At 44.5% G+C, this 9,367-nt stretch overlaps 1 non-coding gene across 1 annotated transcript; it reads right to left on the minus strand.

Moving 5' to 3' along the window:
• Positions 1-419: 419 nt before the first annotated feature.
• On the minus strand, positions 420-526 carry LOC120274225. Its single transcript, XR_005540758.1, has one exon. It is a non-coding gene; the product is annotated as a small nucleolar RNA R71 (small nucleolar RNA).
• Between the last annotated feature and the right edge of the window lie 8,841 nt (positions 527-9,367).

A 9,367-nucleotide genomic window follows, 5' to 3' on the forward strand; every position in this document is an offset into this window, starting at 1 on the left:
CTGATTTGGAAGTAGAAGGATCTGACAACATGGCAGAACAAAATGAGCAACAACGAACACTATCCGATTATGCCAGACCTTCAGTGTTGGGGACACAATCAAGTATTGTGCGTCTCCCAATTATAGCTCAAAACTTCGAGCTAAAGCCGGCATTCATAAATATGCTGCAGCAATCCGCACAATTCAATAGTTTGGCCGATGAGGATCCAAACAGTCACATAGAGAGCTTCCTCGAGGTGTGTGACATGCTGAAGATAAATGGTGTGACGGATGATGCCATTTAGTTGAGAGCCTTCCCATTTTCCTTAAAGGGGAAAGCAAAGAAGTGGCTACACTCATTACCTAGAGCATCAATCACTACATGGGAGGAGATGGTAGAAGCTTTTCTAGCCCGTTATTTCCCTCCCGGAAAATCAGCAAAGCTTAGGACTGAGATCTCATCCTTTGTGCAGTTGGAATTGGAGTCTCTATTTGAGACATGGGAAAGGTTTAAGGAACTCCTGCGCAAGTGTCCGCAACACGGATTCCTGGAGTGGATGATTGTTCAAACCTTCTATAATGGTTTGAACCCGAGTACAAGGCAACTCTTGGATGCGGCGGTAGGAGTTACCTTAGGTAGCAAGACCCCCGACGAGGCTCGTCAATTGATTGAGGAAATGGGGTTAAATAGCTACCAGTGGAACGCTAGGGAGAAGAAAAAGGTGGCCGGTCTCCATGAAATTGATGCGGTAACTTCATTGGCGGCCCAAGTGGAGAGTTTGAGTAAGAAGCTGGATCTCATAGCTTCGAATAGAGTTGCGGCCGTGACCAATTGCACTGGTTGTGGTGGAGGACATGCTCCCTTCGATTGCCCATTCGTCATTGGTGATGTTTCTTCAATTGAGAACGTTGACTTTGTAGGTAATGGAATGAGACCTCAAGGGAATCCATACAGTAACACCTACAATTCAGGTTGGAAGAATCATCCCAACTTTTCATGGAGTAATCAAGGACCACAAAAGACCATGGGGCCATCGGGTTTCCAACAACAACAACAAGCCCCTCAAGTGGAAAACAGAATTTCAGGCTTGGAAACCCGAATGACAGATTTGGAGAAGCACTTGGCTAGATTTGTTCAATCAGCAAATACAAGGTTTGAATCAGTCGAGGCGATCACTTTGAGAAGTGGTCGTGAGATTGAAGGGAGGCTTCCGAGTGAGAAGCAGAAAGAACACGCACCTGAGGTTGTAGAGGTTGAGAAGGGAGAAAACAAAGAGAAAGAGGTGGCAACCCCACCTTTCAAGCCAAGAATCCCTTATCCCTTTAGATTGAAGAATGACCAAGGGGATGAACAGTATAAGAAGTTCCTGAGTTTGTTCAAGCAACTCCACATCAACATTCCTTTTGTGGAGGCATTGGCTCAAATGCCAAAGTATGCGAAGTTCTTGAAAGACCTATTGAACAACAAGAGGAAATTGGAGGAGAGTGCTTCAGTGGTACTAGATGCTTCATGCTCGGCGGTGTTGCAAAAGAACATGCCGAACAAGAAGAAAGACCCGGGAAGCTTCATCATTCCGTGTAACATCGGCAACTTAGGTGAGGAAATGGCATTGGCGGATTCATGGGCGAGCATCAATGTCATGCCATATACTTTCTTCCAAAAGCTAGGCTTGGGTGAGCCTAAGCCTACTCGGATGACTTTACAATTAGCCGACTGAACGGTACGACATCCGAGAGGCATCATTGAAGACGTGCTTGTCAAGGTGGACAAGTACATTTTTCTGGTTGACTTGTAGTGCTAGATGTCAATGAGGATGCAGATGTACCCTTGATACTGAGGAGACCGTTCTTGCGGACTTCCAAAGCATTAATTGACATGGACGGCAGGGAGCTCGCATTGAGAGTTGGAGACGATAAGCTCACATACCGCCTTGCTGAAGCCATGCGGCATTCTCTCGATTTTGATGATACTCTATACTTTCTAGACACTACTGATGAAATTGTTGATGAATATATGTTGGAGATGTTCAACCCGGATCCGTATGAAGGTTTGTTCGACCAAGAGGAGAGCAATGAAGAAGTAATGATGCTTGGTTCGACTGGAGATGAAACATCTACCCCGGGGATCTTGAAAAAGGTGCTCCGGAAAATGAAGAGGGCTCGAAGACGCCACCGAAAACGTTCTAAGATTGTTGGAGATGTATATGAGCCAAGGAAGTTGGACGAACCATTGCTAGGTGGTCCGAAGCCCGAGAGTACATCCTCTATCCTCAAGAGACTTTGCTCATCATGCTTCCAAGCCATGGGTAAGAGGGTAACCTTCATTTATGAACCCCCGTGAGGTAAGAAAGATATGTCAAGCTTAGTGACATTAAACAAGCGCTTCTTGGGAGGCAACCCAAGTGTTTACTGTTTTCGTATCTTTTAGTTTAGTTGTTTACTTGAATAAACTGTTAAGTGTTGATGTTTTTAATGTTTATATTTTTGTGCTGGAATTTTATTGTTGGTTTTTCAAATTCATCGTGTGTTTTATGGAGAATTGGCAAAGTTTGGTCGTTTGAGTTCTATTTCGTGTTTTTGTCTGGTAAATTTTGCATAATAGGGCAGGCTTTGAGTGTGTAAACATGTTCAGAATATTTCTGTAGAGCATGCAAGTTTTTTCTACGTCATCCAGAGAAAACACACGGGTGTGGGGAATTTCCGCACGCCCGTGGATGTGTACTGTGAACTCATCCAGAGAGGGCACGGGGGCGTGCGGCTGCCCCTGTTGACGACCATGCGACTGGTGCATTCCCGTGGGTAATTTCTGCACGGGCGTTTGAATTCCTGCAGAGTTGGGCAGATTTTCCCGAGAACACACAGGGGCGTGGACTCACCCCTGTGGGTGACCTTGTGAACCACACACAGGCGTGGGTAATTTTCGCACGCCCGTGGGAAACTCTGCAGGTTGCTCCCTCCATCCCCAGAAAACACAGGGGCGTGCGGCTGCCGCTATGAGTTGGGCATGTGAATGTCCACGCCCGTGGGGAATTTTCGCACGGGCATGCGTAAGACTTGATATTTTTCTCGGTTGTCCAGAGAAGCTACAGGGGCGTGCGTCTGCCCTTGTGGGTATGGCGCACGTCCGTGGGGGATCGTTCTAAGTCAGTAAGAGTTTTTTTTTCGAGAGCGCACAGGGGCGTGCGTACTCCCCTGTGGTGCTTTTTAAGTGAGGCACACGGGCGTGTGGAAATTATCCACACCCGTGTGGATGCACAGAACGTCAAAAGTCGCGAGTTCTGTTTAAAAAGGGGATGATTTCTCTCCCTCTTCACGACTTCTTTTCACTAGAAAACACTCTCACAACACTCTCCGACTCCATTGCGCCAGTTTGGTGGGATTTTAGCAAAGTTTTCCGGCCGGCTCTTTATTTTCTCACTTTTCCTCGTCGGTAAATTCCTTTTCTTCATCTTGTTCATCAATTCATGATATCTATCGATTAATCTGGTTAATAATGCTTCGTTTCTTCAATTGGAACAATGATTTACGTTTAGAACGAAGTTAGAAATATTATTGAGTTGTATTTTTGGATTGTTGTTGCGTGGCCGTGCGTTTCTCACGCCCCGTGAATCCACACGGGCGTGCGGAAATTCCACACGACCGTGTGGATTTCTGAAGTATTGTTTTATCAACTTGTTTGACCAATTTTGCTTAAATTTTGCAGATCATGGCACCTAGGTCAAAGAAGCAAGCTAATAAGAGGCCACGTGAGTCATCCTCTGAGCCCGAGGGCATGCAATTTGTGATTCCCGAACATCAGGTCCGTTATGAGCGATTGTCGAGACTCCGTTTCAGACAGACTCGATTTCTGGATGCTACTATACTGCGGGAGCTTCAGCAGGGTGATGAGTTTGCCGATGAGATCGAGGATCTAGTTTCAGCAGGGTGATGAGTTTGCCGATGCTACTATACTATTAGAGAACCAGCCATCCGAGAGTTTACACTAGAGGTGCGATCCTCGTTCGAGTTTTATAGAGCGTATTCGAGCTTCGACAGAGTGGCCACCATTCAGTTCAGAGCATTTGGACGCCACCATAGCTTGAGCATTACGCAGTTTTCCATACTACTTGGCCTATACGAGGAGGCATTCACAGCTACAGAGGAGTATGCACAGTTGCCTACTGCTTATCCTGGAACCTTGACCCCGCAGAGAGCTTACAGAGTGCTATGTGGCCATGGTCAGTATGAGCCGGAGGTGTCCAAGGCTACGTGCCTTTCCCGACCTGCATACAGATATTTGCACACCATCATGAGTAGGTCGGTGAATGGTCGTGGTGACAATACTGGTGTCTTAAGCCGTCAAGAGCTGCTGTACTTGTACTCGATGGTAGAGCGCGTACCGATTCACTTAGGGCACATCCTAGCTGATTACATCAGACATCAGGGACAGTATGCTAGACTGGGAGCGATCTTCTCAGGCCCTTACATTACGAGATTAGTGCTGGGTATGGGTCTCTTGGATTCGATTCGCGGGGTTGAGAAGATGAGTGTACCCGTTCCCCTGGGTCTAGAGACGATGCGGTTGATGGGCATGGTCCATAGGGTTCGGACAGGGGTTTTGCTTTAGTCCTACCAGCCCCAGAGATAGCTGAGGATGAAGGTGATGAAGCCGGAGCATCTCAGCCCGCCCCCGAGCCTCAGCCAGCATCAATAGAGACCGAGGCACCTCCAGCAGCCGAGGAACCACCCCAGTGCGTATGTTTTCACCTTCTCGAGCCAATGATCGCTTTGAGAGGCTCGAGAATGCTATAGGAGTGGTCCGAGCCGAGGTTGCCGAGATTAGGGGCTACGCGAGCCACTCAGATACACGTAGTTCATGGCACATTTTTGACATATTACAGCAGATCCTAGAGCGAGACGTTGCCTCATCATTTGTCCCTGACAGAGAGGACTCTTTCAGCCCCGCCGATGCCTCCAAAGACCTCCATCCTCGACCCCAAAGACCGGAGGACCCACTATATGCTTCCACTTGCAGTAGCGCAGTGAGCCCGAGAGCGACTCGACACTTGACCTTTCTTTTACTTTCATGCATTTTTACTTTATTTTATTTTATTGTTTTTAGACTTGTTCACTCAGAAAGGATTTTTCCTTCTGAGTTTATGTTATGTTGCATTTATCGAGTTGTATTCATTGCTTCATCTTTTATACACTCGACTTATTTTTGTTTTTCTTGTGCTTCATTGAACCCCCTCTTGTATGTGTGCAGATGGTCTTGTCATCTTGGGAATTAAGACTTAGTCATGGGCACGGCCAAGGTGCTTCGGCACTTAGCTGTGCGAGCTTCACAACCCGTTAAATCACTACTCCCAATGAATTAGCTTCATCAAATGCAACACTAGGAGTCAGGGGAGTATTGTTTTGATTGCTTCTCCCACATCTATTTTTCAATGATATATTTTGAGTGAGCTTTGCATGAGTACATTGAGGACAATGTACAACTTAAGTGTTGGGGGAGTTTCATAATGCGCACATCTTTTCTATTGTTCTTGATTGATATATGCTCACATAGCCAATGGCGGTTCACCTTAGTTGCAATGATTGTATTCTTAAGTCTAGGAGAATTGTTAACATTGAATGTTTTCATGCTCTAGTTCTTGCTTGAATTTTTAGGAATTTTTGCCCGATTTACACTTAGTGCACTACTCACTCTTTGAACTCTATTGGAAACTCATGTTTGATGTTAAAGGGACTAGTTAGGTTTACTTCTTTTGCTAAAAAAAAAAAATTGTTTTTATTGTTTATTTGTGTTTGTTGGGTGGAAAGAGCTACCACCTATGAAGTATGAAGCTACTCTCACAAGTCGGATACTAGTTATGCCCTAATGAGAGAAAGAGCTATCTCATGAGATGAGTGAAAGCTACCTCTCGGGTAGAAAGAGCTACCACCTCGAAAGTGTGAAAGCCACCTTAGTGGCCGCTTTGGAAAGGGCTACCTTAGAGGATGTGTGAAGCTACTACCATCTTTTAAAATTTTTATCACTTTTGTAGATAAATAAGTCCCTTGTACTTAGAACTTTGAGGAGTATGACTTGGGTTGTTTTGAGTGAGTTCACACACTTACACGAAATTCAGGTTTGTTGTCCTTTTTGATTCAAGTTTTTAGCTAGAGCATTGATTTTTCGTATTTAGTGTTGAAATTTTCCTTACTTGTAGAATACTTTCTTTGTATACCTCGGTGAACCTAAGGCCAAGCACTTTAAATATTTTCTTCATTGATGCACAGAATGTTTTAATGTTTGCTTGAGGACAAGCAAAAGCTTAAGTGTGGGGGGAGTTTGATAAGTGCTTGTGCGATATGAATGCGAAGCGTTCATTCCTTATGTGGAGCATTACTTTTCTCAGGTTTTTACATTAATATGTGTGTTTTTATGTTACTTTTACGCAGGTAGGGCTGTGAGGCCGAGTATAAAGGAAATAGGCCAATGTGGATCATAATGCACTTATTTTGGAGGAGATCTTGCTAAAGTTCAAACGCGAAGACATAGGACAGGTGTGAGATGCTAGAGTGTGTGCCAAACTCCTCGCATTCGAGTGAGCACATCCATTTGGAGGGGCACAAAGGCAGTCACACTCGAGCATTCCGACCTATGCATATAAGAACAAGAGCCCCACCAACATGTATATCATTGAAGAAGCAAGTGATTCAAGACATGAACGTGTGCCCGTTTGCGTTACCCCGATGAAAGTATGGAATTGGGAATTTATTCAGGTCGAAGACTGTGGAGAGCACTGTTGCAATAATGTAGCAATTATTGTAGCAGCACTGTTCACAGTCGGCCGAGAAATCAAAGAAACAGAGAATCCACACGGGCGTGTGGAAATTATCCACGCCCATGTGAAAATTCCGCACGGGCGCGTGTAGCGTCCACGCCCATGGAGTTGCATGATTCCAGCCCTATTTAAAGCTGATTCAGCCCCGATTTTGGTATTCTTTTCACCATCTTTTCCCCAACTTGAGAAAGGGCTTCGGCTAGGGTTTTGAGGGGTATTGGCCAAGGTTTTGGAGAAGTTCTATGGCTCCGACATCGTCATTCCTGAGGAAGAAGGTTGGTAGGGTAGCTTCCGTCGAGGCGTATCCTATACCGGACGAGGGAATCCTTGGACGACGAGTAGAGGACTCTCCGCAAGACCATCGACACAATCATCGAGGGCGTTTCTTTATGGATTCATTGCTTTTACATTCAATTTCTTTGATTGTACTTAGCTCCATGGAGAGCTAAACCCCTAGTGGGTACTTGGGTGATTGTGAACCCTAGGATGTATTCGTTTCTTTGAACTTCTTTATTATGCTTTCAATAAATATATGTTTATTGTGAGTTCCAACCTTGAATGCTTGATTGTATGAACATTTCCGCTAGAGTGACACTAGGGTTGAGAGTTCTTATTGGTAACCTTGTGAGTGAGTGACACACCACGAGTGTTAGACAAAGCTAGGTTGGAGAGGGTTGAGAGGGTGAGTCGAGAGGTACAGGAGCGTCCCCTTTCCCTTCCGACGTGATAGATTCTACCTCCATTCCTCGAGTTCTTTGCGGCCATAATAGAGTGAATGGTCTAAGGGATGAACCTCGGCTGGGGCTTAGTTGGCGTGCAATGGAGTGAAGCGTTGAGGGGATCTTAGTATCTAGGGCTTAATTGTGGCTAGGGACCTTCCGCCTGGACCAAAGGGTTGGGTCTATAATTAGGAAGCGATTTATCACTTGGAATCCCTAGAGCTCCTTGCAACTTTTTTCCAGTGTGAGGTTGAGAGGTTATTTAATCTCTCCTCTGGGACATGAATAGAGTTAGGCATAGTTGACCTTAGATTTGGGACTATGTATGTAAGGATTTCCACGACTCACCATTGCATTGATAAGGAAGCATAATAGAGAGTTCTTGCACTTGAAACGATTTTCCTAGGTGAAGCATCATCCGAGTACCCCATCTTTATCAATTTCCTTGCCTCCTCCTTACTTTTGCTCTCTTACTTGTTGCTTTTAATTGTTGATAATTGCATCATTATCACACTTATCATTGTTGATACTCCACATAGCTAAGAATCGAATTAATTGTCTTTACTCCCTACTCCCTGTGGATTCGACCCCGCTCACCCGGGATTATTATTTTGATAAACCTGTGCACTTGCGAGATATACGCAAGGGACCTTGTCAAGTGTGAATGGGTATTCCTTGACCATTTCGATGGAGCTAAGGACCTCCAAGATAAGTTCCTTGAATGTGACTTCTTCAATTGAAAATAATTTGTCCCAACTATCATGTGAAATGACCTCCAACACCATGCCATCTAATCCCAATGTGTTCAAAGCTTCCCAATCAAATTTCTAACCATGCCGAACACCTTGCGTGATAGGAGTGCATAACGTGTTTTATGTTCTTCTTTAGAAAACCTTGGTTATTGCACGGGAGGAGAAGGTTCTCTCCTAGCTCTCTTGGAAGCAAATCTCTTAATGGGAATCTTGCACAAATATAGTGGAGATCATCCAACTAGGTTACAGGCAAAGTAAGCACCAAAAGAATGAAGAAAGTCAAGAAAATGTCAGTGCTACAGTAATTTCGGAAAAAGTTTTCAATAACTATGCTTGTAAAAGTAGCCAAAAATTTTACAAATCAAGGAAAAAACTTTTATCATCACTAAGCATTCACACAACAACAAAAATCCTAGAAATTCAACCCACAAAAACAAAATGAGCTCAACGTTTTGAGTGAGAGAACAAACCCTCGCCCTAGAGTAAGATGAGTGAATTTAATGGTTGGATCCAGCCAAAAGCTTGCTCAAAGTCCAATTTTTTGTCACTAAAATAAAAAAGAGGAGGAGGAGAGCAAACAAGAGCAAAAAAAAATGAAGGGAAACGGTGGAGAAATGAGGGAGAAAAGGTTAGAAGAGTGGGGAAGATGAGTGAATAGTGAAACCCCAAAAAGCTCCTAAAAAGACCCCTACTCAGGTGGTCTTGCCGACCATCCTTGCGGCCGCAAGGATGGTCCTCAAGACCCTCGGGATGAGTCTTGAGGGGCATCCTTGTGGCCACAAGGATGGTCCTCAAGACTCACTGGATGAGTCCCGAGGGGCATCCTTGCGGCCGCAAAGATGGTCCTCGGGATTTTCCTGACGTACATCGATTCTCCACACATTGCAAACTTTGTTCATGATTGAAACCTTGAAAAATAAAGCCGGAAAAAATGATAACACACTCAAAACATCATCAAGCTTGCATCAAAACAAGAATTGCTCAAAGACCACATGACAAACAAGAAAATACAAAAGCTAAAGAACTAAGAAAAACGATGAAAATGCAATTACAACCAAACTACACAAAGAGTTCAAGTTAAGCACAAAAACAAAAATGAGAACAATAA

Source organism: Dioscorea cayenensis, chromosome 12, assembly GCF_009730915.1.
Source record: "Dioscorea cayenensis subsp. rotundata cultivar TDr96_F1 chromosome 12, TDr96_F1_v2_PseudoChromosome.rev07_lg8_w22 25.fasta, whole genome shotgun sequence".
NCBI lineage: Eukaryota > Viridiplantae > Streptophyta > Magnoliopsida > Dioscoreales > Dioscoreaceae > Dioscorea > Dioscorea cayenensis.